At 50.2% G+C, this 24,103-nt stretch overlaps 1 protein-coding gene across 4 annotated transcripts in view; it reads left to right on the forward strand.

The window, feature by feature from the left end:
* AGPAT3 (1-acylglycerol-3-phosphate O-acyltransferase 3) overlaps positions 1-24,103 on the forward strand; it is a 95,889-nt gene that overhangs the window by 22,062 nt on the left and 49,724 nt on the right. For all 4 annotated transcript variants that reach the window (XR_010840884.1, XM_067035214.1, XM_059064805.2 and 1 more), the window contains one exon: positions 4,683-4,748. The gene's annotated coding sequence lies outside the window, so the exon portion shown is untranslated. The remainder of the gene's footprint in view (positions 1-4,682; positions 4,749-24,103) is intronic.

The raw sequence follows: 24,103 nt of genomic DNA on the forward strand, positions 1-24,103 counted from the left end.
AAAGAGGGATATCAAACATGAAATTGAATTCCAGAAAAGAGGTGTGTGTGATGGAAATTATTTGAAAAAAATAATGGCTCAAATTTTGCAAATTTGATGAAAACTGATTTTCAAGAGGATCAATAAATCCCAGGCAGAAGAAACATGAAGAGAACTACAAATTTCTGGAAATCTTAAAGGCAGGAGATCTTAAAAGCAGCCGGAGGCAAAAGCCTACACTGTACAGAGGAAACAGAGATGAAGTCACAGTGGACTTCTTGTCAGAAGTGGTGCAATTCAGAAGAGGATGGAAGGCATCTTCAAGATACAGAAAAAGAAAAAGCTTCAGCCTACAATCCCGTAGCTAACAGAGTCTCTTTCCAAAGTGAAAGCCAAATAAAGACTTTTTCAGACATTTAAAAGCTGAAAAAAATGTATCACCAGCTGACTTGAACTCCAGAAAATATAGAGGAAGTCCTCTGGGGACAAGGAAAGTGACACCAGACAGGAATTTGGATCTGAAGGAATAAAGAGCAGCAAAAATGCAGGGAAATGTAAAAGACTTTTGTCCTCTCATTTTAAAAAGTCCTTTAAAAGATAATTTACTGTTTAAAATAAAAGTACCAACAATGCTTTATAGAGTTTATAAGTAGAAGTAAGAGGTATGGCAGTAATATAGCCGAAAATCTAGAAGTGGGGAAATGGAAACTAGTAAAGTTCTTAAAATACATGTGAAGTATTATAATATTATTGGAAAGTAGACAGTGATATACTAAAGATATACCTTGTAAATTCTAGGGCAACCATTAAAAAAAAACAAAGAGGTATAGCTAATAAACTAATAATGGGAATAAAATGGAATCTTAAAAAAATCCCTAATCCAGAAGAAGACAGAAAACAGGGGAAAATGAAACAAACAAATCCAGATAGGACAGATAGAACGATAATAGATTTAATCCCACCTATATCAATAATCACATCAAATATGGACAGCCTGAAAACTCCAAATAAAAGGCATTATGTCAGAGTGTCAGAGCAGATAGAAAAGATTAGGTAAAAGTGCTTTCCACATTAAATATAAAGACAGAGATAGGTTAAAAGTAAAGGGTTGGAGAGATAGATACCATGCCAACATGAATCACAAGATAGCCCAAGTGGATATATTAAAATCAGACACGTTATATTTCAGGACAAGAAATATTGCCAGGGAAGAGAATGTCTCCTCATAGTGATAGAAGGGGTCGGTTCATCAAGAGAACATAATATATTGAATATATGTGCACTTAACAAGAGCTTCAAAATACATACTGCAAAAACTGATAGAACTGAAAGGAGAATTAGACAAATCCACAATTACAGTTGGAGATTTCAACACTCCTCTTTCAATAACTGACAGAACAAATAGAAAATCAGTAAAGATAGAGAAGACTTGAACACCACCATCAATCAGTTTGACTTGACTGGTGTTGATTGATAGAACAGCCATCCAGCAACAGCAGGGCACATAGTCTTTGCAAGTACACATGGAGCTTTCACCGAGGTAGACCAAATTCTGGTCCATGAAAAATACCTCAGTAAATGAAAAAGGACTGAAATCATACAAAGTATTTTCTGTGATCAACAGAGAATTAAACTAGAAGTCAGTAATTGAAAGATATCTGGAAAAATCCTCAAATATTTGAAAACTCAATAAAGACACTTTTAAATAGCCCATGGTCAAAGAAAAAGTCACAAGGGAAGTTTGATAACATTATGAACTGAGTGAAAGTTAAAACATAAGGTATCAGAATTTGTGGAATGCAGGTAAAATAGTGCTTAGGCATCTATAGCATTAAATGATCGTATTAGAACATAAAGCAGTTCTCAAATCAACGATTTAAGCTTCAGCCTTAAGAAAAAGTAAACAAAGGAAAGAAATAACAAAGAGCAGAAATCAATGAGATAGAAAACAAACGGTAGAAAAATATCAATGAAACCAAAAGCTGGTTCTTTGAAAGAATCATTAAAATTGGTAAACCTCTAGTTAGACTGATCAGAAAAAAAAGAGAGAAGAAAAACTACCAAAATCAGAACTGAGAGGGGAAGAGTCACTAGAGATCCTAAGGGAATATTCTGCAATGCGCCAAGCCAGGAGATGTGACAACACAGATGAAAGGGACAAATTCCTGGAGCAAAAGAAATCACTAAAACATATTCAAGTCAAAATAGATAACCCAAATAACCCTGAATCTATCAAAAGATTCAATTTGTGTATAAAAACCTTCTAACAAAGAAAACTCTTGGCCCAGATGACATCGTCGATGAATTCTATCAAACATTTAATGAAGAAATAGTACCAATTCTACACAAAGTCCTCCAGTAATTAGAGGAGGAGGGAACACTTCTTAGCTCGTTTTATGAGGCCAGCATCACCCTGGTACCAAAACCACACAGGCTATGGACCGATGTCCATCATGAACAAAATCCTGCCTGAATTAGAAAATTTTAGCAAATCAAACCCAACAATATGTAAAAAGTCGACTGCACCATAACCAAGTGAGATTTATCCCAGGAATGCAAAGTTGGTTTAACATTCAAATCATTCATTATAATTCACTTTATTAACAGACAAAAAAGAAAACCATATGACTATCTCAGTGGTGCAAAAAAAAAAAAACCCATTTAATACTCATTTGTGGTAAAACAAAACAAAAAAATCTCTCCGCAGACTAGGAGTAGATGGCCTCAGTCTAATAAAGAGCATCTATGAAGAACCTACAGCTAACATCCTACATAATGGTGAAAGGCGGAAGCTTTCCTTCCATATTGGGAGCAAGGCAAGGACACCTGCTCTTATTCACCACTCTTATTCAACATTATACTAGAAGAATAAGGCAAGAAAAAGAAAGAAAAGACATACAGAAGGGGAAAAAAGAAGTAAAAATATCTTTACTCACAGATGGCATGATGGCCTATGTGGAAAATCCGAAGAAATGCACAAAGTTACTAGAACCAGTAGGTGAGTTCGGTGAATTTACAGGACACAAGGTCATTATAACAAAATTAATTTTATTTCTACAGAGTAGCACCAAATAGTTAAGAGCTGTAACAAAACACCATTTACAGTAGCATCAAAAGTATGCAATTCTTAGGGATAGATATAACAAAATAGTGCTAAGAGAAATTAAAGCAGACCTAAATAAATGGGGAGCTATACTATGTTAATGGACCACGGACCCAATGTTATTAAAATGTCAGTTCTACCAAAACTGTTATAGAGACTCAGTGCAATCACAATCAAAATCCTGGCAAGGCTTTTTGTAGAAATTTACAAGCTTATTCTAAAATTTACATTGGAAATCTGAGGACCTAGGAGAGCTCTAATAATTTTGAAGAGGCAAAGAAAAGAGTGGCTGGCTTTAAGACTTCCTCTACTTCTGTGGTAATCTAGACCTTGTGGAACGGCAAAAAGGTATATACATGCAGATCATTGGAATGGAGTAGATTCCAGAAACTCACCCACACATTTATAGTAAATTGATTTCCAACAAAAGTTTCAACATAATTCAATGGGGAAGTGATAGCATTTTCAACAGCTGGTGCCAGGACTATCGGACAGCTATGTGCAAAAACAGTGAACCTTCGGCCGCCTTCATCCCATATTAAAAAATTACCTCAGAATGGTCTGGTCACCCAGACCTAAAAATGAAAGCTAAAGCTATAAGGTTTACAGAAGAAAAAAAAATATCGTATTTGCATACAATGTAATATTATTCAGCCTTAAAAGCAAAATTATGACACACGCTATGACATGAATGAACCTTGAGGACGTTACGTTCAGTGAAATAAGCCAGACACAAAAGGACAGATACTGTGTGATTCCATTTATATGAGGTCCTTAGAGTCATCAAGTTCATAGGGACAGACAGCAGGACGGTGGGGGCCAGGGCCTGGGGAGGGGATGGGAGTGAGTGTTTCATGGGGACAGAGTTTCAGTTTGGGAAGATGGAAAGTTGTGTGGATGGACGGTGCTGATGGCTCCACAGCAGTGTGAATGGACTTAACCCCACTGAACTGGACACTGTAAAGTGGTTTAAACGGTGATTTTTATGTGTATTCCACCACAATTCCAAACAAACAAACAGAAACAAGGACTAAAATTACCGAGTAGGCCTGGTTTTGGCTTTATCAATGGCAGACTGGGCTGGCCTGGCGGGAGCCCCTCCTGCAGGGTTAGTGGGTTTGGGAGGGAGGAGAGTGCAGGCGAGGTCAGCACGGTTGCTGTCCTGGGAACGGGAGCCTCAGCGCCCAGAGGGGCCGGGAGGCCTGGAGGCTGTTCTGCTCCGTGTCCATCCCTCCAGGAGGTGGCCTCTACCTTCAGCTGTTCCTGCGAGCCTGCAGGGGAGGTTGAAATTGCTTCGCGGTCCGTCCTGGGGTGTGGTCTCTGCATCGCTCCGGTTTGTTCATTTATGGGCCATCTGTTGGGCCTCCTTATCAGGCGGGGCGAGGTAACAGCACTTGGAAAGGCCTGATAGGCTGTGTCCCTGGTGTTTGCTTAAGTTAGTGGACCATTCAGGTCATCGGGACCTGAATCAAGTTCATTCATAACTGTCTGCTTCCCTGATGTGCAGTCTTTTTGATCTTAAAGTAACTGCATGTAGTTTATTCACTGAGTATTTTTCCAGTCCTGCCCAAGTACATTGGTGTTTGTCTTTAACTCTCAGGCCTTCAAGTTGGAAACCTCTGAGGACGACTGCCGACCCCGCTGACCCTGCTGACCCCGGGCCGCGGTGAGTCGGGAGAGGGAGGCACCTGATGCTTGAGCCGCGTGCGTGCGCGCGTGCGCGTGCGTGCGTGCGCGCGTGTGTGCGTGCGTGCGCATGCGTGTGTGTGTGTGTGCGTGCGTGCACACGCGTGTTTATTCCTGTTTCCTGGAGCAGCCCTGCAGTGGGTCCTGCCCCAGTGGTCTGGATCTGACTCGGTCGGCAGACACGGAAGTCTATCGCCTTGAGGGCCAGGCTCGCTGATCCAGCTTCAGTGACGTTGAAGGGACAGAGCAGGGCAGAGCCGGGCCTCAACACGTAGTTGGATTTTCTTAAAGGGGTATACACTTTAAAGTTTTCTCACAGCCAAAGGCTATTTATTATAATCAGAATACACACCAAAAAAAGTCCCGGTAACGCGGTTCCCCTTCTGTTTTTTCCTGGAGGGATGAGTGAAGGGGCCAAGCTAAAACTGCTGCTGCGTGGAGGGCATCTCGGGAAGTGACAAATGGGCGTCCCCCTAGCAGAGCTGGACCCAGCTTTTGTTAGCAGACCTGGAAGTCCGTGAGTCTTTTGGAGATGGACGTGGCTGTCCGGCTGAGTCTTCCAGGGCTGGACTGTGACCCGGAGGTCGGGGAGCATGTTTGCCATCAGGATGTTCTGCTACTGTAGGTAGCTCCTCCGGGAAGCCCGGCGGTAATCGGCAGCTGTGGCAGAGAGCCCTGGTCAGATGGCCTTGGTTCCTCTGGGGCTGAGGGCAGAAGCTGGCCGCAGAGTCACCGCCAGTGACCCGGCCCTCTCCCGTGCTCCCGTGTCCTGCCTTTGGGCCGTCCAGGACCTGCCTTTCAGGCTCCGCGCTGCCCTCACCCTCTGCGCGCAGACGCGTTCTCCGGGGTCTGCCGCATCAGGTGACCGGGTGACACGTTCCTTTTGTATTAATCCAGCCTTGACCAGAAGGCCTGCCCCTGCCATTTCTTCTTTGGACCTGGGAGACATCTGTCACTTAAAGTGCTTTCTGCAGAGAGCGAGTCCAGCCATTATGTTTGGAAGTTTACAAGTTTCACTGTGGGATCCCGGCTCTCCGTGGGCAGGCAGTTTCCCCTCATGTGTAATAGTTACACGGTGTTCTGATGGCGACTCGCCTAGCCGGTTAAGAAACAAGCTCTGGGGACGTGAATAGGATGAATGCAAGCCGGCGTCAGTCGCATACTTTTTATATTTATAGTCATGACTTATGGAAAATAATGTTGCTTAAATATATGAGTGGAGCACTGCCGTTAAAATTACTTTGTTTAGTGTCTCTTTCTATTTTATTAAGAGCACTTATTGGATAACTGGAAATATAAATATGACGTGCACGGCAGCTCTCAGCTACCGCCTTCTCCGAGCACCTCATCTCCATCACTCTGAATCAACAAAAGTTTATTTGCTTTCTTCGCTCATTATTGATTGAGTACACAGCTTGTGGTTTTAGCTGTTAAATTGTTGCAAGCTTCTGTTCTGTGCAAAAGGAAATGAAACTACACTGTATCCTTAAGTTGAGCTCTCCAGGTGTTCCTTTCCTTTTGATTATCATCTGGCAATGGGTGAACTATACTTGGGGCTAAAAGGGTTCTCTCCCTCGTAACTGCCACTGCCCAGGATGTGGCCTGCGATGGCCGCGGGGGCTGTGGGTGGCACCAAGAGCCTCTTGATGTGTGAAGCATGTCGCACCGTACGCGGCAGGCATGTGTCGTCAACACTGGTTTGTTTCTGGAGGAGAGTGACCGGGGGCCCTGGTCATCAACCAGACCTCTCCCAGAAAGACGGGATTGGGGGAGGTTGGAGATGGAAATCAGTTTGCTCTCCCTGTTTTCTGGGAACGGGACCTCAAAGTTCTTTAGCAGTTGAGGGCTGGGAAGAGGGGCAGGGAGAAGAGTGGCAAGTTGGAGACGTGCTTTTCAGCTCCGGGACAGTCAGATTTATAACCAAACATCCAGCAAGATTAACTCAACATTTACAAAGAGAAATGACTTTTCAGTTACGCATGTACGACTTACCAGTTTTTAGAGGCAGGAAAGATATAACCCCCCCCCCCGCCCAAGCTAGTAACCATCAGTATTGACATTTAAAGCAAATCATTCGTTTGTGACTTGAACTGGCACCTCTCAAAAGATGTCCAAATGTCTAATAAACATCTGAAAAGATGTGCGACTTAATTAGTCATCAGAGAAGTGGAAGTTACAAAGCACAGTGTGGTTTGATGAGTGGAAGGATATGAGGTGAGTGGGCAGCGGGGCTCATCCATCACTTTTTTTTTTTAAACATTTATTTTATTTTTAAAAATTTATTTATTTTACTTTTGGTTGCGTTGGGTCCTCGTTGCTGTGCGTGGGCTCTCTCTGGTTGCGGCGAGCGGGGGCTACTCTTCGTTGCGGTGCGCAGGTTCTCATTGTGGTGGCTTCTCTTGTTGGGAACGCAGGCTCTAGGCACGCAGGCTTCAGTAGTTGTGGCGTGTGGGCTCAGTAGTTGTGGCTCGTGGGCTCTAGAGCGCAGGCTCGGTAGTTGTGGCTCGCTGGCTTAGCTGCTCCGCGGCATGTGGGATCTTCCTGAACCAGGGCTCGAACCCGTGTCTCCTGCACTGGCAGGCGGATTCTTAACCACTGCACCACCAGGGAAGCCCCTCATCCATCACTTTTATCATTGCTATTATGCATGTCAGCTCTGAGCTGAGCACTTAAAAATTCCTCACTGTTTAGTTCTCTTCCCATGGTGCGGCGCGAATGTTACTTGTGTTTTTCTGATGAGGACGCAGGCTCAGGATGAGTCCTTTGCCTGTGCTCATGAGTGGCCCCCTGGGGTTCAGAGCCCTGCCGTGCCCCGAGGGCAGGTGTATGTGGTCCTGTCCCTGCCGGCCCCTGGCACCCTGGTGGGCACTTGTGCTGATCGTCAGGTCCTGCGCCAGCCCTGCAGGCTGTGCGGTTGCTGCCTGGGAGGGAGAGGCTGGGGGAGAAGCAGGGAGAGTGCTGGGACCTCGGCTGCGCGGACCCTGGGGCTCTGGGACCTGAGAACGCCCGCCTCCAATGTGGCCCCAAGGCAGCATGTTTAGTGGCTGGCTCTGCCCTCACTGATGAATGGTGGAACAAACAAAACATCTCTCCTACATAGCTTACTGCAATTTGAGCTCCCACGAGTTTTCCATTAACTTTTCTTACAAGTTTTAAGATGACTGGAAGGTTTTCTTAGTCTTTCTTAGGTACTGATGCTGAAACAGTGCCTTTCCTTCCCCCGCTGTGGCCCACGTGGACTGCAGACTCAGAACTCAGTCCAGGGGGTGGGGAGAGGGGGGCAGGCGGAGGGGCTGCGAGGGCAGGGCGAGGTGGGAGGCCCCCGTGTGCAGCCCCCTGCATGGCCGTGTTGGAGGACGGGTTCTCTTTGCTCTAAAGGTGACACGAGGGGCTGAGCAAAGGGCTCAGACTTTGACGGGCCAAGTTGTGTCTGGAGGAGCCTGGTATCCTGCAGGGTAAGCTTTTTCCCTTAAAAACCAGTCTTAACAGTGTTCAGCATAATTGTTTAGACTTCGTAACCGCTGGAGAGACAGAAGGTTGGAGCTTTATAAGCCAGCAGGTAATTTTTTGTTAATATTTAAATTTTAATTAAAGAAGTGATATGTGCTTATAAAAATTAAACACAGAACCAAATCTAATAAGTAATCAAAACTCCATTCTTTACTCTATCCCCAATCCCCCCCTTTTTCCTGGAGGGAACCACTATAAATGGTTTGTGGTTTATCCTTTCACAGCTTGTCAAAATACACGTAAGAACACACGGGCACAGAGTTTCTAAAAATGTGTTTATGTGTCATGATACCCATCTGTGCGACTTAATTTTAACTTGCTTGGGGGTCTTTTACTACACATAGATCTACCTCATTTAAAAAGGCTTAGCTTCCTCTTTTATGCATGTTCTAAAGAGCGTGGCTGTATATACATATATGTACACACACACGCACACGCTTTATAAGAAGTCTGGGTGATAGTTTCAGAGCACAGTTACCCGGTTATCAGTTTCTTAGAGCCAGAGTGTGCTTTCAAGGCTTGAGGTGTGTTTGCGTGTCTCGGAAAGTGTCATGACTGGCAGCCTCGTTCTTGTATTGAGGGCGGGGGGGTGGGGTGGGGTGGGGGGGGGAGGGGGAGGGGTTGGGTGAGCGCATTGGGGCAGCCCTCTGGGAGGGTGATGATAGGCCTCGAGGCTCTGCAGTGTCTGAGCGGCCCTGCCCGGCCCAGATGCCTCACCCGCTGGAAGGCGGACTTTGCCCCCTGCCCGTGTGGAGTCTCTGGCTGGTGCTGTTTGTAAGTTGGAGGGGTGGGCGTGGCTAGGCTCTACATGGACAGTGGCCTGGGCCGGATTCCCTTTCCACCGAGGAGTGTCTGTTTTCTGGAACATTCCAGGCTGCGTTCCTGTCGTCGGTACACACATAAAGGGTTGTGTGCACACGTGGTTACATGTGCTTTGTCGCCTGGTCACCAGTGTTCGGTAGCGAAGCCGGGTCCTTCAGGTATCTAAAGTGCAAGTGCAAGCACAGCAGAAGCAGATACGGGCCGGGGCCTCCGTCTGGCTCTGCTTGGCCACAAGGCCACCGTGTCCCACGGACGCCGTCTGCCTGGCTGCTCCTTATCTCTCGGTGAATAGAACTGAAAGAGGAAGAATCCTCTGGAGCCCAGCGTCGGGCCTGAGCACCAGGACGCTTGCCGCCGGCAGGCCAGCTCTGCTCCACGGGCCGGAACGGGACGGGCGGGGACGGGCGTCCGGGGAAGCGCCCTCTGGAACCGCGAGCTCCCGCAGCCGTCTCGCGCGCTAGGCTCTGGCCTTGCCTGAAGTTCTCTCACACTGGCTTGTGTGTGAATTGAAATGAGGAAGCGTGTCCATGGAAACAGAGAAACCCCAGGACCGAGGCAGGCGAGGGACAGTCCAGCTTGCACAGCCCAGCGCAGATGCTGGAGAGAGGCCTAGACCACGAGGGCCTGTCGGGTCGCGCACGTGTGGCCCCTTCTCGGGTTTAGGGCTGCTGTGCCGTCTTCCTGGTCCCCCCAGCGACGGGAGCGTCTCTCAGGGGAGCTGCTGGCTGGGAGCAGACCCGGGAGGAGGGAGGCCCTGTCCGGCTGCCCACCTGCCGGAACCCTCGCTGCCCCTTTGCTGTCGCCAATAACCTGCCTCAAGAACTTCCTGGATTTTCTGTGTAGACAGTCATATCGCCTACAAGTGACGAAAGCCAGTTTCCTTCTTTTTAACCCTGATTTCTCTTATTTCTTTTCTTGTCTTATCACCGTGGCTGCAGTGAGCTTTCCAGGCGGTAGGGGCCGAGATGCCGGACGTCCTTAAACAGTTATGGGTGGTGCTGAGCGTCGCCCGCTGCTTTTCCTGAATCTCATGACATAATCGTGTTGTTTTTCTTCTTTTGTCTCTGTTGACAATCATTAGACTAATTGATTTTCTATGGTAGACCATTGCTATGTCCTGGCGTAAACCAAATTTGGTCATGATGTTTTGTTCTGTTTTTAACTATGTGACTGGAATCAGTTGGCTAAGGTATATTTATTGAGAATGTCCAGTCTGTGTTCACGCATCTGATTGGCCTGTTAAGTAACAGGCGTCTCGTCTTTTTCCTGATGTTTGCTGGATGCCTCTCGTGTTTCTCCATTAAGTAAATGCTGATTTGGAGTCTTTCATGTTATCACGTCACGGAGAAGTGTACGGGGAGTGTATCATCTGAGGGGGAAGCATATAATGAGTGTATGTAATAATTTTAAATTGCTCCTACTTTATTGAGCGTTCTCATCAGGGAGTGAGGTTAGATTTTGTTAAATTATCTGCCCAGAATTCTTTTTAAAGAAATATAATGGATTTTATTAATAGGTTTCCTACTATCAAACCATCCTGGCATTCATGGAGCAGACCCCTCTTGGTCATGATGCATTATCTTTTTAATGTGCTGTTAGATTCTGTTTGCTAATTTTAAAGGAATTTTTGTATTTATATTCATAAGTAAAGAGCAGTGGGGGGCTTCCCCGGTGGCGCAGTGGTTGAGAGTCCGCCTGCCGATGCAGGGAACACGGGTTTGTGCCCCGGTCCGGGAGGATCCCACATGCCGCGGAGCGGCTGGGCCTGTGAGCCATGGCCGCTGAGCCTGCGTGTCCAGAGCCTGTGCTCCAGGCCACAGCAGTGAGAGGCCCACGTACTGCAAAAAGAAAAAAAAAAAAAAAAGAAGAGTGGGTCTCAAACTTTTGGTCTCTTTACACTCTTAAAAAATTATTGAGGACCCTACCAAGCTTTTGTTTTTGTGAGTAATGTCTACTGTGGTTCTCAGCTGGGGGTGATCCTTCCCCCACCCAAGGGGACATTTGGCAACATCAAGAGATGCTTTTGGTTGACACAACTGGTGTGGTGGGGTGTCTCTACTGGCATCCAGTGGGTAGAAGTTAGGGTTGCTGCCGAATATCCTACAATGCACAGGACAGTCCCCTGACAGAAGAGTATCTGGTCCCAAATGTCAATAATGCCGCAGCTGAGAAACCCTGCTCTTGATAGGTAATAGTTTAGAAATCAACACAGAACATTAAAAAATTTTATTTAATAATTCATTTAAAAGAGCAGCAATAAACCCATTACATGTTAACATAAATAGCATTTTTTAATGAAGAGGAACTATATTTTCCAAAACTGAAAAAAAAATGTAATGAGGAGAGGGCCATTATTTTATATTTCTACAATGTAATTAATCTCTCAGGCATCTGACCTAATAGGAGACCCCTGAAATATCTGCTTCTGCGTTCAGTCTGTTTCACTGTGTTGTTTGGTTGAGCTATGCGATGAAAATTCTGCTTCACCAAGTATGTGCTTGGAAAACAGAGGACTCTCAGACTCCCCCCACCCAACCCTGGGGTCCTCACATCACACTTGCGAACTGTTGATTTAGACACGTCTCCTTTCTGCTTTCACTCTCACATTGTGGATTCAGCATCACACTTCCTTCATAAAAAGGCATTTGGAAATTTCCTTCCTTCTCTGTGTTCTGGAGAACGTTAAGTTGTGTCAAGATAATCTGTTCTTATAGGATTGGTAGATTTCTCCAGTGAGTCATCTGGGTTTGGTATCTTTCATTAGAGGTAACTCTGACAGACAACTCTTTTAATTCTATAAAACTAGGTCCGTTCAGACTTTCCATCTTTTTTTCTGTGGTCACGGTTCCTGTAAATTTTTTTCTCTTAGAAAATTATCCATGTCATCCAAGTTTTCAAGTTTATTTGCATAGAGATGTACAATTATTTCCGTGATTTTTTAAAAACTTTATTTTTTTGATGGTTTTTCTCTCTTTTCTTTTTTTTTTAACATCTTTATTTGAGTATAACTGTTTTACAATAGTATGTTAGTTTCTCCTTTACAACAAAGTGAATCAGTTATACATATACATATGTTCCCATATCTCTTCCCTCTTGCATCTCCCTCCCTCCCACCCTCCGTATCCCACCCCTCTAGGTGGTCACAAAGCACAGATCTGATCTCCCTGTGCTATGCAGCAGCTTCCCACTAGCTATCTAATTTACATTTGGTAGTGTGTATATGTCCCTGCCACTCTCTCACATCGTCACCGCTTACCCTTCCCCCTCCCCATATCCTCAAGTCCATGCTCTAGTAGGTCTGTGTTTTATTCCTGTCCTACCACTAATCGCTTCATGACTTTTTTTTTCTTAGATTCCATATATATGTGTTAGCATACAGTATTTATTTTTCTCTTTCTGACTTACTTCACTCTATATGACAGTCTCTAGGTCCATCCACCTCACTACAGATAACTCAATTTCCTTTCTTTTTATGGCTGAGTAATATTCCATTGTATATATGTGCCACATCTTCTTTATCCATTCATCTGTCGATGGGCACTTAGGTTGCTTCCATGTCCTGGCTATTGTAAATAGAGCTGCAATGAACATTTTGGTACATGACTCTTTTTGAATTATGGTTTTCTCAGGGTATATGCCTAGTAGTGGAATTGCTGGATAGTATGGTAGTTCTATTTTTAGTTTTTTAAGGAACCTCCGTACTCTTCTCCATAGTGGCTGTATCAATTTACATTTATTTCCGTGATTTTTAAAAAACTTTATTTTTTTGATGGTTTATCTCTCTTTTCTTATTTTATGCATTCTTATTGCTCTAGGGAGTGTATCTGTTTTATTAAATTTTTTTGAAAACCAGTTTTTAAAGATTTAACTATTATAATGCTTTTTTTTCTAACTCATTTTTTGCTTTTACCTTATTAATTCCTTCAGTTATTTTTGTAATTCTAACTTTCTGAATCAGAGGCTTAACTCTCTTATTTTCTTGCTCTCATTTCTAAAGATTTAAAGTATTTAATGTGATAAATTTTCCTCCAAGCACTGCTTTAGTTTTCATTATGTTTTCTAGAAATTCTGCAGTTTGGGTTTCTACTTCCCCTGGAGAGGAGCGTCTAAGAGGAAAATATTCATGTTTGAGGCGGGTGGTGGGGTGGGAAAGGCCTTTTCTGTTTCCTGATTTCTAGGCAATATTGTTGTGTTTTCATTACTGTTTGGGATTTGTTGAAAATTTCTTCGTTGCTTAATTTATGGGCACTGTTCATGGATGTTTCTATGAGCGACCGAGAGAAAGTGTGTCTTCTTTTATCAAGTGCAGGATTGGCTACCTGTCCTAAAGATCCACTTCATATGTCTTGCTGCTGCATCGTCTGTGGTCTCTCTTAATTCTTGACCACTGTTCTTTCTTGGATTAAAACAGATGTACTAACATCTATTATTAGCATGCTTCGATTTGTTTCTATGGCATCCCTGTAATTTCTGCTTTATGAAAAGTAAAGCTGCATTATTTGGTACACAGATATTAAACTTATATCTTCCTTGAGAATTTTAGTTTCTAGAATTATAGATAGTCCTGCTTTGTCTCATTCATTTCACGTGCCTGATATTTTATTCTCTGATACCAAGATTTTGAACCCTATTTTCTGGACATTTCCCAGGATATATTTATTCATTATTTTCGACCCTGATGAATTAATTGTTTTGGTTGAGGTGTCTCTTACACCTAGCAGAGCTGAACTTTTTTTTCATAAGCCAGTATGAAAGTATTTCCCTTTTTGTAGCTGATCTCAGCCCGTTTGTATTGACTGATATGATCCACGTGTTTGGATTAGTGCTGTCCCTATTCTGTGTATTTCGAGGGTCAATGCGGATAGAATGGTGCCCATACATAAACAAACTCACTGATTCTGTACGTGCTGTCTGTCCTACGCCTTTCTGGTGTTTTGTTTTGTGTTTGGTAGTGCTGACCCGACAGATGGGAAAGTGTGTTTGGCCTTAGTGGTCACCGAGTACGAGTAGCTTCATGTCAGATCCTGGGTCCCCTCCTTCTGGATAATGTCTGTTGTTTCTCTACGAGGAGTGACAGTAAGATGCCCTGAGACCGCCCCTCCCCGCGGCCTGGCACCTGTTCCCGACGCCCCTGCACGCGGGCTCCCCAGCCGTGTACCTGCTTCCGCCTGCCCCCCTCCCTCCCCCGCCTGCCCTGCTTGCTGCCGTCCCGTCGGGCCAGCCGTCTCCACCTGGTCTTCTCTCTCACCTGGAGCACGCCAGAGCTCCTTCCGGTGGCCAGGGCGTGTCCTCCAGCCGTGTGGCGGGCACCGCTTCGGAGCCACTTGTCCCCACGTGCCAGCCCCCTTCATGGCTCAGGGCCTCTCTGCTTCAAGTCCGCTTCTCCATCTTCCTGTGCCTTACCAGCATTCTTCCCACGGGTGTTTGTCGGCGTGTCTTTCCTCTGCCTTCAGTGTCTGTCTTTCTGTGACATCGCGTCTTAGCTTTGTCTGTCTCCTGTAAATCTAGCAGACGGCTGGAGTTTTAGACTGCTCTTTATACGTGTCGTGACCAAGCCATATACTTGTTCATCACTGATAGTGAAGGGCTTTTTCTACTTCGCTATCATCACATCGTCATTATTTACCGTCCTTTTCCTTTGCTCTCCTGCCTGTGCTTGAGTTGAACCGGTTAAATCTGTTCATCTGTTCCTCTCCGTGGAGTGGTACCCTTCTGACACTAGGATGCCTGGAGACCGAGATAAAGGGTATCCGTGTCTCTACTTTCTTCCCAAATAGCGTGAAACCTGAGAACCAGGCTTTGGGCTCACAATATTTTTCACGGCCTCATTTCTGGGCACGTACAGCACCGTGCCGGGCGTTTGCACCTCTGCTCTCTCAGAGTCCCTGCCGTGGCCGGACAGGCCCTGGGCGTCGTCTGCAGATGAGGGACCGAGGGACCAGGAGCCCGGGGAAGTGACGCTGGAGCAGACGGCGGGACACGTGGGCCCCGACTGTGTCACTCCCCGCCCACTTCTCCCTTTCCACCCCTGCCCTCCCCGGACGCTCGGCCTGCCTCTTTATCCTGTTCTTTCTCTATCCCAGATGCCCCTACAGTTCTGATTGCAGCAGCCCAGCGGGGGCTGAAGTCCACGACCAACAGTGACCACCACATTCGCCCGTGCCCGCACCCCCGAGCGTGGGGACTCTTTCCAGGGCAGCTTCCGCCACCAGCTCATTCTTCTGGGGGCGTGCGTGCGTCCCCCTGTGGGAGGGTGGGGCTCGGGGCTGCCCGTCCCATCCTGGCTCTGTGATGCCGGGAGCTTGGCTTTATCGGGGCTTTACCATCACGGACCTGGAGCCGCTGTTTGGGGGCGGCAGCTTGTTTTCAGTTCGTGGTTGTGCTTCTGTTAACCAGTAACCAGCCCCCGGCTCTTGGTCCTCTGAGGGGTCTCCAGGGGTCATGCTGGTGACCCCTGACCTCTGGAGTCTGGGGATGGGCTGGTGGGTGTCTGGGGCGGTGGGCGTGTCCACAGCCACGCCGCAGGACGGGCGTGGTGGAGAACACGTTCCAGGAGCGCAGGGGGGCGGCGCGGGAGACCGGCGGCAGGTGCAGTGTCAGGATACTCCTCTATGATTCCTCTGTATCTTGGTGCTGTTCTGCAGAAGGTTTAACAGACACTTGATAGATTGCTGTGAGGGTGCAGGCTTCTTCATTTGGGGTAAGTGCTGTCTAGTGAAAACGATTTCCCCTTCAGCAAAAGAAAATCCTCACACCCCGGATCTCGTGTTAAGGAGCGAACACTTGAGGAAGGAGGGGGTTTTGGTGGCCGGTGCCAGCCGGACGTGGGGGACATGGGACATCCATTTGGGTGTTTTTCCTCTGCTCTAGGTACCTCGTGTTGGACGTGCTAGAAAAATACCTCAACCAGCAAGCAACACGTGTTGTCTTTCCCAGAAGCCATGCTGCTCATAAAGGACCTGCCGTTGAATGCTTTGCAGTAAAGACAGACTCTGACCTGGGGTTTCCGGGGCCGCTGGGAGGGTCTGTTGCTCTTCGGGTTTGGAGTCTCGGTGTCCACTGTGGTTTGTCGGTGAGGAGAGGACCCGGTCACCATGGCCGTGCACCTGCCCAGGCCCCTAGGCGGGCCGCCCCTGCAGGAGGTCAGGTGCCCAGGTGGGGGAAGGAGGCGCAGCGCCAAGCCTGCGGCGCGTCCATCACAGAGCGCGTCCGGCAATCGCTAACTGTCGTGGAGGCCACGTGCCACGTGCCGCTTGGGGTCGGGGTGGGCGGACGCCTGCAGGCCTCGCTGCCTGTAGAGGCCCCGGGCCCCGGGGAGGCAGCACGGATCGACATGAAATGCGCACGAAGCCCCCCCCACCTTCGGGCCATCTGTTCTTCGTCGATTTATAGGGCCCTTCTCGGTTCCCAGGGCGACGTTCCAGTGGGCGGTGGCGCCGAGGTGACGGTGCAGACAGACACCAAGATGCCGGGTGACAGGTGCTGCAAGGAGCCCAGCTGGGGGTGTGGCAGAGTGACGGGGGGGGGGGTGGACGCTGCGGGGGAACAGACAGCCCTCCCGGGGGTGGCAGGAGGTAAAGGGCCCCAGCAGGAGCGCGCTGGAGCGGGGACAGACGGGCCGAGGGATGGCAGGACGGACACAGCGCAGCTGGTGGGCAGCAGGGGAGCACGGACGGCGGGCAGCCAGGATGGGGGGCTGCTCTCGGTTCGGTGGGGCCCCCAGCAGAGGCCCGGCACCGTCGTGGTCTCGGCGGACGGCGGGGAGGCGCATGTGGTGCACGCGTGGGCGTGTCCTCCTTGGCCGAGGGCGGTGGGGGGGGCAGGTGTGTGGAGCGTCGTCCCCCCCCCCCATGCGGCGTGGCCACGCCGGGGCGGAGCCAAGCGCCGCCGGGAGACGCCGCTTCTGTTGGCGCCGCGCTGCGCCCGCCTGGCCGGACGTCTGTCCAGCGTCTTCCGCCACTTCGCAGGGTAGCCGTTTCCCAGGAGCTGCGCGTATCCTTGACCTGCGGCCTGGATTTGGTGGAAAGCGGGCGGCCCTTCCCCGCTTCTCTGCCCCCTCCTCACTGCTCTCCATGCCTTGGCGGCTCGGCACTGCTGACCTGTACTTCTTCTTTCAGTGTGGGGGGCTGGTCAGGCCCCAGCTTTCAGTCTCCGAAAGGAGGCCACGACAGCCACGGTCTCTTCCCCGATGGCCCCCCGCCTCCTCCGTGCGGGTCCAGCTGGCCGTGGGCAGCAGCCCCCTCTGCCCTGGGCCCCGCAACGGCTGCCCCCGGCCGCCCTCCTGGCCGCTCCTGCCTTCCTGGCTCGTAGGGCACAGAGTTTGGGTCACGGGTGAAAAGCGCCCTTCCCTGGACCCAGGCAGGAAGCAGGATCCTCCCTCCCAGCCTCCTTGCAGCTCCTTCCTGGCCAACTGGGCGGGGCCGAGGGCAGCATAAAAGCCACCTGGTGGGGGGGGGGGCTCCAGTGCATACGCGTGCTCCCGAGGCATGGTCCTTCCTGCAGGCTGGCGCCTCGGAGCCCACAGGTAAGGGCGGGGCTGGTGCGCTGCTCCCCAGCAGAGCCTTCCTCCTTCCCTCTTGTGCGGAGAGAGGATGGGAGTTCAGGGCCGTGCATCTCAGGCCCGCGGTCTCCAAGTCTGCACCCTCTGTGGGCTCCCCTCTTCCTAAGCTCTGGCTGCGGAAGAGTGGGGTTGGGTTAGTTGTTTATCCAGGGACCCCTCCCCACCTTGGCTGGCCTCGAAATTGGAAAATTTGCTCCTATTTAACGTATGGAAGGTCCCGCAGTTTGTCTGTCCTAACCCTGAGCTTCAGGAGACGGGCAAGGACCGGGGACCTGAGAGTTCTTGTTTTGATACGTCGTGTGCCCGACTCCAGGGCTTCACACTCGGTGCTGGAGTCCGTCAGGCTGTCACAGCAGATTGATTTCTGGGTCTGTAGTGTCTCCCTGGTCAGGGTGGTCAAGAGCTTTCTTCTGCCACAAATGTCATGTGAGTAACAGGAACGACAGAGCCCGACGGTCCAACGTGGGACCCTGCGGCCCACACGCAGATGCTGAGCCCTTGAAAGCCCAGGGCCCGCGAGAGTTAAAAACATACACGGACTTCAAAGACCCACACAAAGGGGTGATACACAACACCTCATTATTGCCTTTTTAATATTGACTGCATGTTAAAACGATGATATCTTGGCTATGTTGGGTTAAATAAAATACATCATTAAAGTGAATTTCACCTTTCACTTTTAAAATGTGGAGCTAGAACATTTAAATTACACACGGGGCTCACCGTGTCTCCCTTGGCCAGCCCGCTTTGCCTGCGACGGACTCGTGAGTCTGCTGAGAGAGAAGGGGGGCCGATCGGCTGTCACTCCTGCTTCCGCCGGCTGAACAGCCGTTTCTCTGGCCATTTAATGCATCCATACGATGAAATACTCTGCGGCTGATTTTACCAGAATGAAGTCGGTGACGCTGATGCTAACATTCCCAGGCCCTGGACCTGTCCCTCATCCAAGGACTTTGCACAATTCGCTCATTTCACCTTGTCTTCCCCACTGTACAGATGAGGAAATGGAGGCTCAGAGAGGTGCATCACTTTCTCAGGGTCACACAGCTCGTTGGTGGCGAGGCCAGGGTTCAAACCCGGGTAGTGCTCTCCGTGGTCTCCACTACTTTTGCAGAAGAGGAGAGGTTTGTACTGACCCGAAGGACTCCCCTGCTGTAGTGCTCAGTCCATTCAGGCTGCTCTCACAGACTCCCATAGACTGGGGGCTGAAGAGAACAGACCTTTATTTCTCACAGTTCTAGAGGCTGGAAGTTCAAGATCAAGGTGCTGGGACTTCCCTGGTGGCGCAGTGGTTAAGAATCCGCCTGCTAATGCAGGGGGACACGGGTTCAATCCCTGGTCCGGGAAGATCCCACAGGCCACAGCTACTGAGCCTGTGCTCTAGGGCCCGCGAGCCACGACTACTGAGCTCACGAGCCACAACTACTGAAGCCCGCGCGCCTAGAGCCCGTGCTCCGCAACAAGAGAAGCCACCGTAATGAGAAGCCCGCGCACAGCAACGAAGAATAGCCTCCCCTCACCGCACCTAGAGAAAGCCCGCACGCAGCAATGAAGACCTAATGCAGCCATAAATAAATAAAGTAAAATTTAAATAAATAAATAAATATAAAGACACAATTTAAAAAAAAAAGATCAAGGTGCTGGCAGATTCGGTGTCTGGTGAGAACCCACTTCCTAGTTCACAGCCGGCCATCTTGGCACTGGGTCCTTACACGGTAGAAGGGGCAGGGAGCTCTCTGGGGTCACTTTTATAAGGGGCTCCACCCTCATGACCTAATCAGCTCCCAAAGACCCCACCTCAAATGCCACCCCACTGGAAACGACTGGGATTTCAGCGATGAATCTGGGGGCAGACGAAACCATTCAGTCCATAGCACAGAGCATGGAGGGAGAAAGGCAAGTTATGACTCCACAGTATCACAAAGTGTGATCATCTGAAATCACCACATTTGAAAACTACAAGCGTCAGAAGAAGAGACACCAGACTCCACAGCAGTCGGCCTGGGGGTGGGACGGGGCCGCGGCAGACACTTCCCTTCTTACTGTGCACTTCTGCATGGTTTCACATTTTTACAGCCAAAAATTTATTACTCCCTACTCATTTACAGAATCGTGTTAAGTTTCAAAATCTTTTAAAAAAACAGAGTTCAGAAGTTGGGGTGTTGTCTACTGGAAACATTTCGCTGGAGCTGGAGAAGTGGGCGGGCCGTTCTCCCCCAGGCTGAGAGGTGCAGCCTTGCTGCGTGTCCCGCTGAGTGGAGGGTCCAACGAGATCCCCCCGCCCCTCAGGCCTGGTTTTAGGAGTCAGTGAAACAAAGACCTCTCTAATATTCTTCCACCCCACCATCTTCTCTGCTCCCTGCAGAGACTAGCAGGTTCCTTTGCAGCTGTGAGGCTCAAGTGTTCTCAGATCCAGGGGAAATCTGCCTTTCAGTGGATATGGGAAAATTAGGCATTTCCTGAACGTTTTGGTTGGTTTTTGCTCCTTGCTGTTTAAGACACGATTCCTATTTCTGGTTTTGCAGTTAGCTGGCCTGGCTTTGACTCCTGACTCTGCTGCATATTCGCTGTGTGACTCTGGGCAAGTTGCCTAACCTCTCTGAACCTCAGTTCCCCCATCTGTAAATGAAGCTGCTAGGAGTGCCCGCCTCCCGAGAGAGCTTTGAAGAGTGAGAGAGCAGACTCGCAGAGACGCCAGGACGCCCAGGGACGGTGACCTGCGTGCAGGGCGCTAGTTACAGACAGCGGTCACCGTCACCAGGCAGGATCGTGAACTCCAGCTGGTGTTAGGGGTGTGGCCTGAAATTCTACAACTCAGGTTCCCCCTCCAGTGAGCTGGGAGGGTGGGGGGGGCCCACGCTGGCCTGCTTGCTTGCGGCAGGGGCGGGCGGGTCTGCCAGTACGTCCAGCTGCCGTCCACTGGCTGGGCCGCTGAGCCACCTGTGGATGCAGCGGGCTCGTGTGATAGCCAGCCAGCCAGTGGGGGCAGCTGCCCCCGAGGGAGGAATGAAGCCTGTCTGCAGGTGGGGGGGAGCTTCGTGGTTCCATCCTTTCAACTCAGCAGCCTCGAAGGTCCTTCTCTTTGCCGCTTCCTAGAGCTCAGAGCAAGTTGGTGGCTTTGCGTCCCATTTCTGGGAGCAGTGCGGGCCGGGCACAGGGGCGGGGAGCCCCTCCCCAGTGTTGGGGACGTGGGAGGTTGGGGTGCAGCCCAGCTCCCTCCTCCCCATGCTGTGAGAGGCTGCCCAGCCCCCCACCCAGGGCAGGCATTCTGCCCCTAAGAGCAGCACAGTGTGTGGTGCTGTCCTGTGCCTGCTCTTATTATCACTGAACACATCCAGGCTGCCTCAGGGTTTCTGTCTACACGTCATTTGAATGGATGCAAAGTATTCAGTCACTTGGGCACGTCCTTGTTGTGGACACCTGGCTCGTTTTTGTGCTCTGACATCTGTAAGCATTGCGGGAAGAGCCTTGATGCTCGCAGCATTGTGACATTTACAGCTTCCCGTGTTCGTTTTCTTGCACTGGGATAGCTTTCCCCAGGAGGTTGTGAAGGCCAGAGTGAGGGTTATGTGTACCCCTGCCTGGGAACGGGGACCCGGAGGCTGCGGTGTCCGTATGCCAGGCCCTTAGCTGAAGGTGAGATAGAAATTTTAATAGCGATTTTTAGTTGCAATGGTTAGGAACAAAGCAAGCTGATTCACATGAATTTTAAGAATCACGATAATTGTTCAAAGAGATTTCATGACTGAAAGTACGTTTTGTTTAAAAATTGCTTTCCCTGTAGGAGTTTTCTTTCTGGGATGAGTTTCAAACGGGTGGTACTAGTTCCTGGAAACTGTGAGATTCACTAAGAAGGGTGTACACGTGTGTGTAAACTCCATGCAGACTCCTGGGCTGTTTCATGTTATCTCCTAATGAACTGAACTTGTCCGCATGGCGCTTCTCTTGCTTACTGAGCTGTCGTTCTGCTTCTTTAAGGGCCACCAGCTGGTTCTTGCAGGTGCGCCCATGCTCTGCGGACGTCTTCCTCACCATCACCTACCGCTGAACTCTAAGTGCCTTTGGAAGGCCTACCAACCAGTCCGGACAAAAATAAGTGTGTCCGCACTATCTGAACGCCCAAGGCGGCCGAGGGCCGGAGAGCCTGGTCCTTAGAAGGCCTTGCAGGTGGACCCCCCGACTCAGAGGGAGTTGGTCATCTAGCCGCCCTCCCCACGGGGCGGAGTGTTCCCAGGACACCTACCGTGGGTACCTCCTCTGCCCTAGTTCACCCGACCGGCCCGCACAGATGCTGCAGAGTCCCTGCCGCTGCACTGACGGCGCCGGGGGAGTTCTGAGCTGCTCCGCAGCAGCGCCCGAGACCTAGCCGCTGGCTTTCCTGGGCTCACACCTCAGGCTGTTTACTCGTGTTTGGTTTGCATAGTAACCTGTGTTCTCCAAGGTCCCAGTTTGGTTTGGAAGGGTGTTATATCAGTGGGTCCCTGAGAGCGCCTGTGGCCTCCTTCCTGGGGCCTCTGCCACCACCGGCTTGTTTACCCTAGAGCTTTACATGCGTGGGGTTTATCTTTGTTGTCTACGTATTTATTCGTGTATTTAAAGCTGTGGGAGGGCAGATGGGGTTGAGTGAAATATAAAACCTCTAGGTGAGAGGGCCACCGTGTGTGTGTGTGTGTGTGTGTGTGTGTGTGTGTGTGTGTGTGTGTGTGTGTTCCCAGCAGAAGGCGTGGACGGCCCTCCTCCAGGACGTGTGGGTCGGAGCATCTTCTCTGGGAAGTGCTTGGGTTGCAGACGCCACAGCTGCCTGCTTCCTCCGGGACCTGTGGAGAAAAACCGAGAAACTCACACCCTTTCCAGTTCCGAGCTGCCTGCAGACACCAGGAGCTCAGCGCCCAAGCGGTCAGCAGGAGGCATGGATGCCCTGGGCATGGGAATGAGGTGCGGGGGCCGGGGGGCGGGGAGGGTGGTGTCCTTGGTGGGAGGGAGCCCAGCAAAGCCTTCAGGGGCCCGGAAGTCACGAGTGAGTGCTTCTGGCAGCGTGTCCCCTGGTTGATCCTGAGGCTTCTCCCCCAGCTCTGGTGCCCAGCTAACTGGGTAAACAAGCGCTGAGCCGGCCCTCCCAGCGGGCTGGCAGTATCTTGGCAGCGGACTCCGGGAGCGAGAGGCCCGCTACCTGGCACAGGCCACAGGAGGATCCGAGCCCCTCCCTCCGCAAACCCGTGCCTTGTCCCTGCCCTTCTGCGTGCGCGCGGGTCCCATCGTCCTGAGCCAGGGTGCCCGGATCGACACAGTGTCTTTGGGGAAACTGGGCCAGAGGGCGATTGACTGCCATTCAGCAAGCGTCTGGGGCGTGGAGACGTGGGGAACAACTCCAGGACACCCCGACCCCGGGGACGGCAGGAGACGGGATAAGCCCAGCTCGCTGGTCCCTAGGGCGTCTTGGGTGGGACTGGCCGGCAGGGTGCGGCGACGTGCTCAGAGGCGGCCTTGGCCAAACTGGTGTCCGATCCTGGTGGCCTTGGGCAGAATTCTGTGCAGTGGGCAGCAACCATTCAGCGAGTGAAATCCTTGTACAGCACCCGGCAGTTAGCGTGACCTTGGTGTGGCCCCCGTGGCCTCCCACCCACGTGTCTCGGCACCGTCTACTTTCCACTTAACCCTTGGCTCCTTGTTTCTGGGTCGGGAGCTCGTGGGCCTGCAGATACCAGGGAAGGGCTTTGCCTCTCGTTAGGGCTCTACCCCGCCTGCTGCCTGGCGGGCCCTGCCAGCCGGCCTGTGGTCCTTGGTGTCCGCCACCGTGGGCAGGCAGCGTGGGGTACCCTGCTGGATGAGGGGGGTCAGCGGGCATGACAGAGGGGACTGCTGTTGGAAGCTACACAGTAATGACTGCATATTCTTCATATGTGCCCGTGTGTGACGGGCGTAACGTTTACTGCCAGTTGAGTGGGGATAACTAGTGACGCCTCGAGTTCTGCTGAGCTGCGTAAGAAAGGGAACGTGGAAATGTCATGAGAAGAGTCATCTAGTCAGAAGAAAGGTTCCACCAGGTTTTTAAAGCATTCCTTTTATGTTGCTGCCGTGCAGAAACCGCCAGGAAATTCTAGCAACATTCTCCCTGCTCTTTTAATACTTTCTGTAAATCAATAATTTTCAGGTCCAGAGAAGTAGAGCCGTTACACTCCTGTGGCATTTTCTTGTGTCGTATTTGTTCTCCTTAACTTTAAAGAGGAGACATGGAGAACCAAACCCGAGTGGTTATAGCGAGTGACGCTGGCCCGTGGGCCGCTCTCAGCAGAGGACGGAGAGGACCCTTCCCTCCATGGGTCCCAGCCACGCACAGCCATGCAAGCGCAGACGGGCCCCCCCACGGGGACTCTCCCTTCAGCAGAAACGCTGCTTAGAGGAGGAGGGCTTTGGCAACATTCCTATGCCAACCTTTCATTCAA

Source organism: Kogia breviceps, chromosome 5 (genome assembly GCF_026419965.1).
Source record: "Kogia breviceps isolate mKogBre1 chromosome 5, mKogBre1 haplotype 1, whole genome shotgun sequence".
NCBI lineage: Eukaryota > Metazoa > Chordata > Mammalia > Artiodactyla > Physeteridae > Kogia > Kogia breviceps.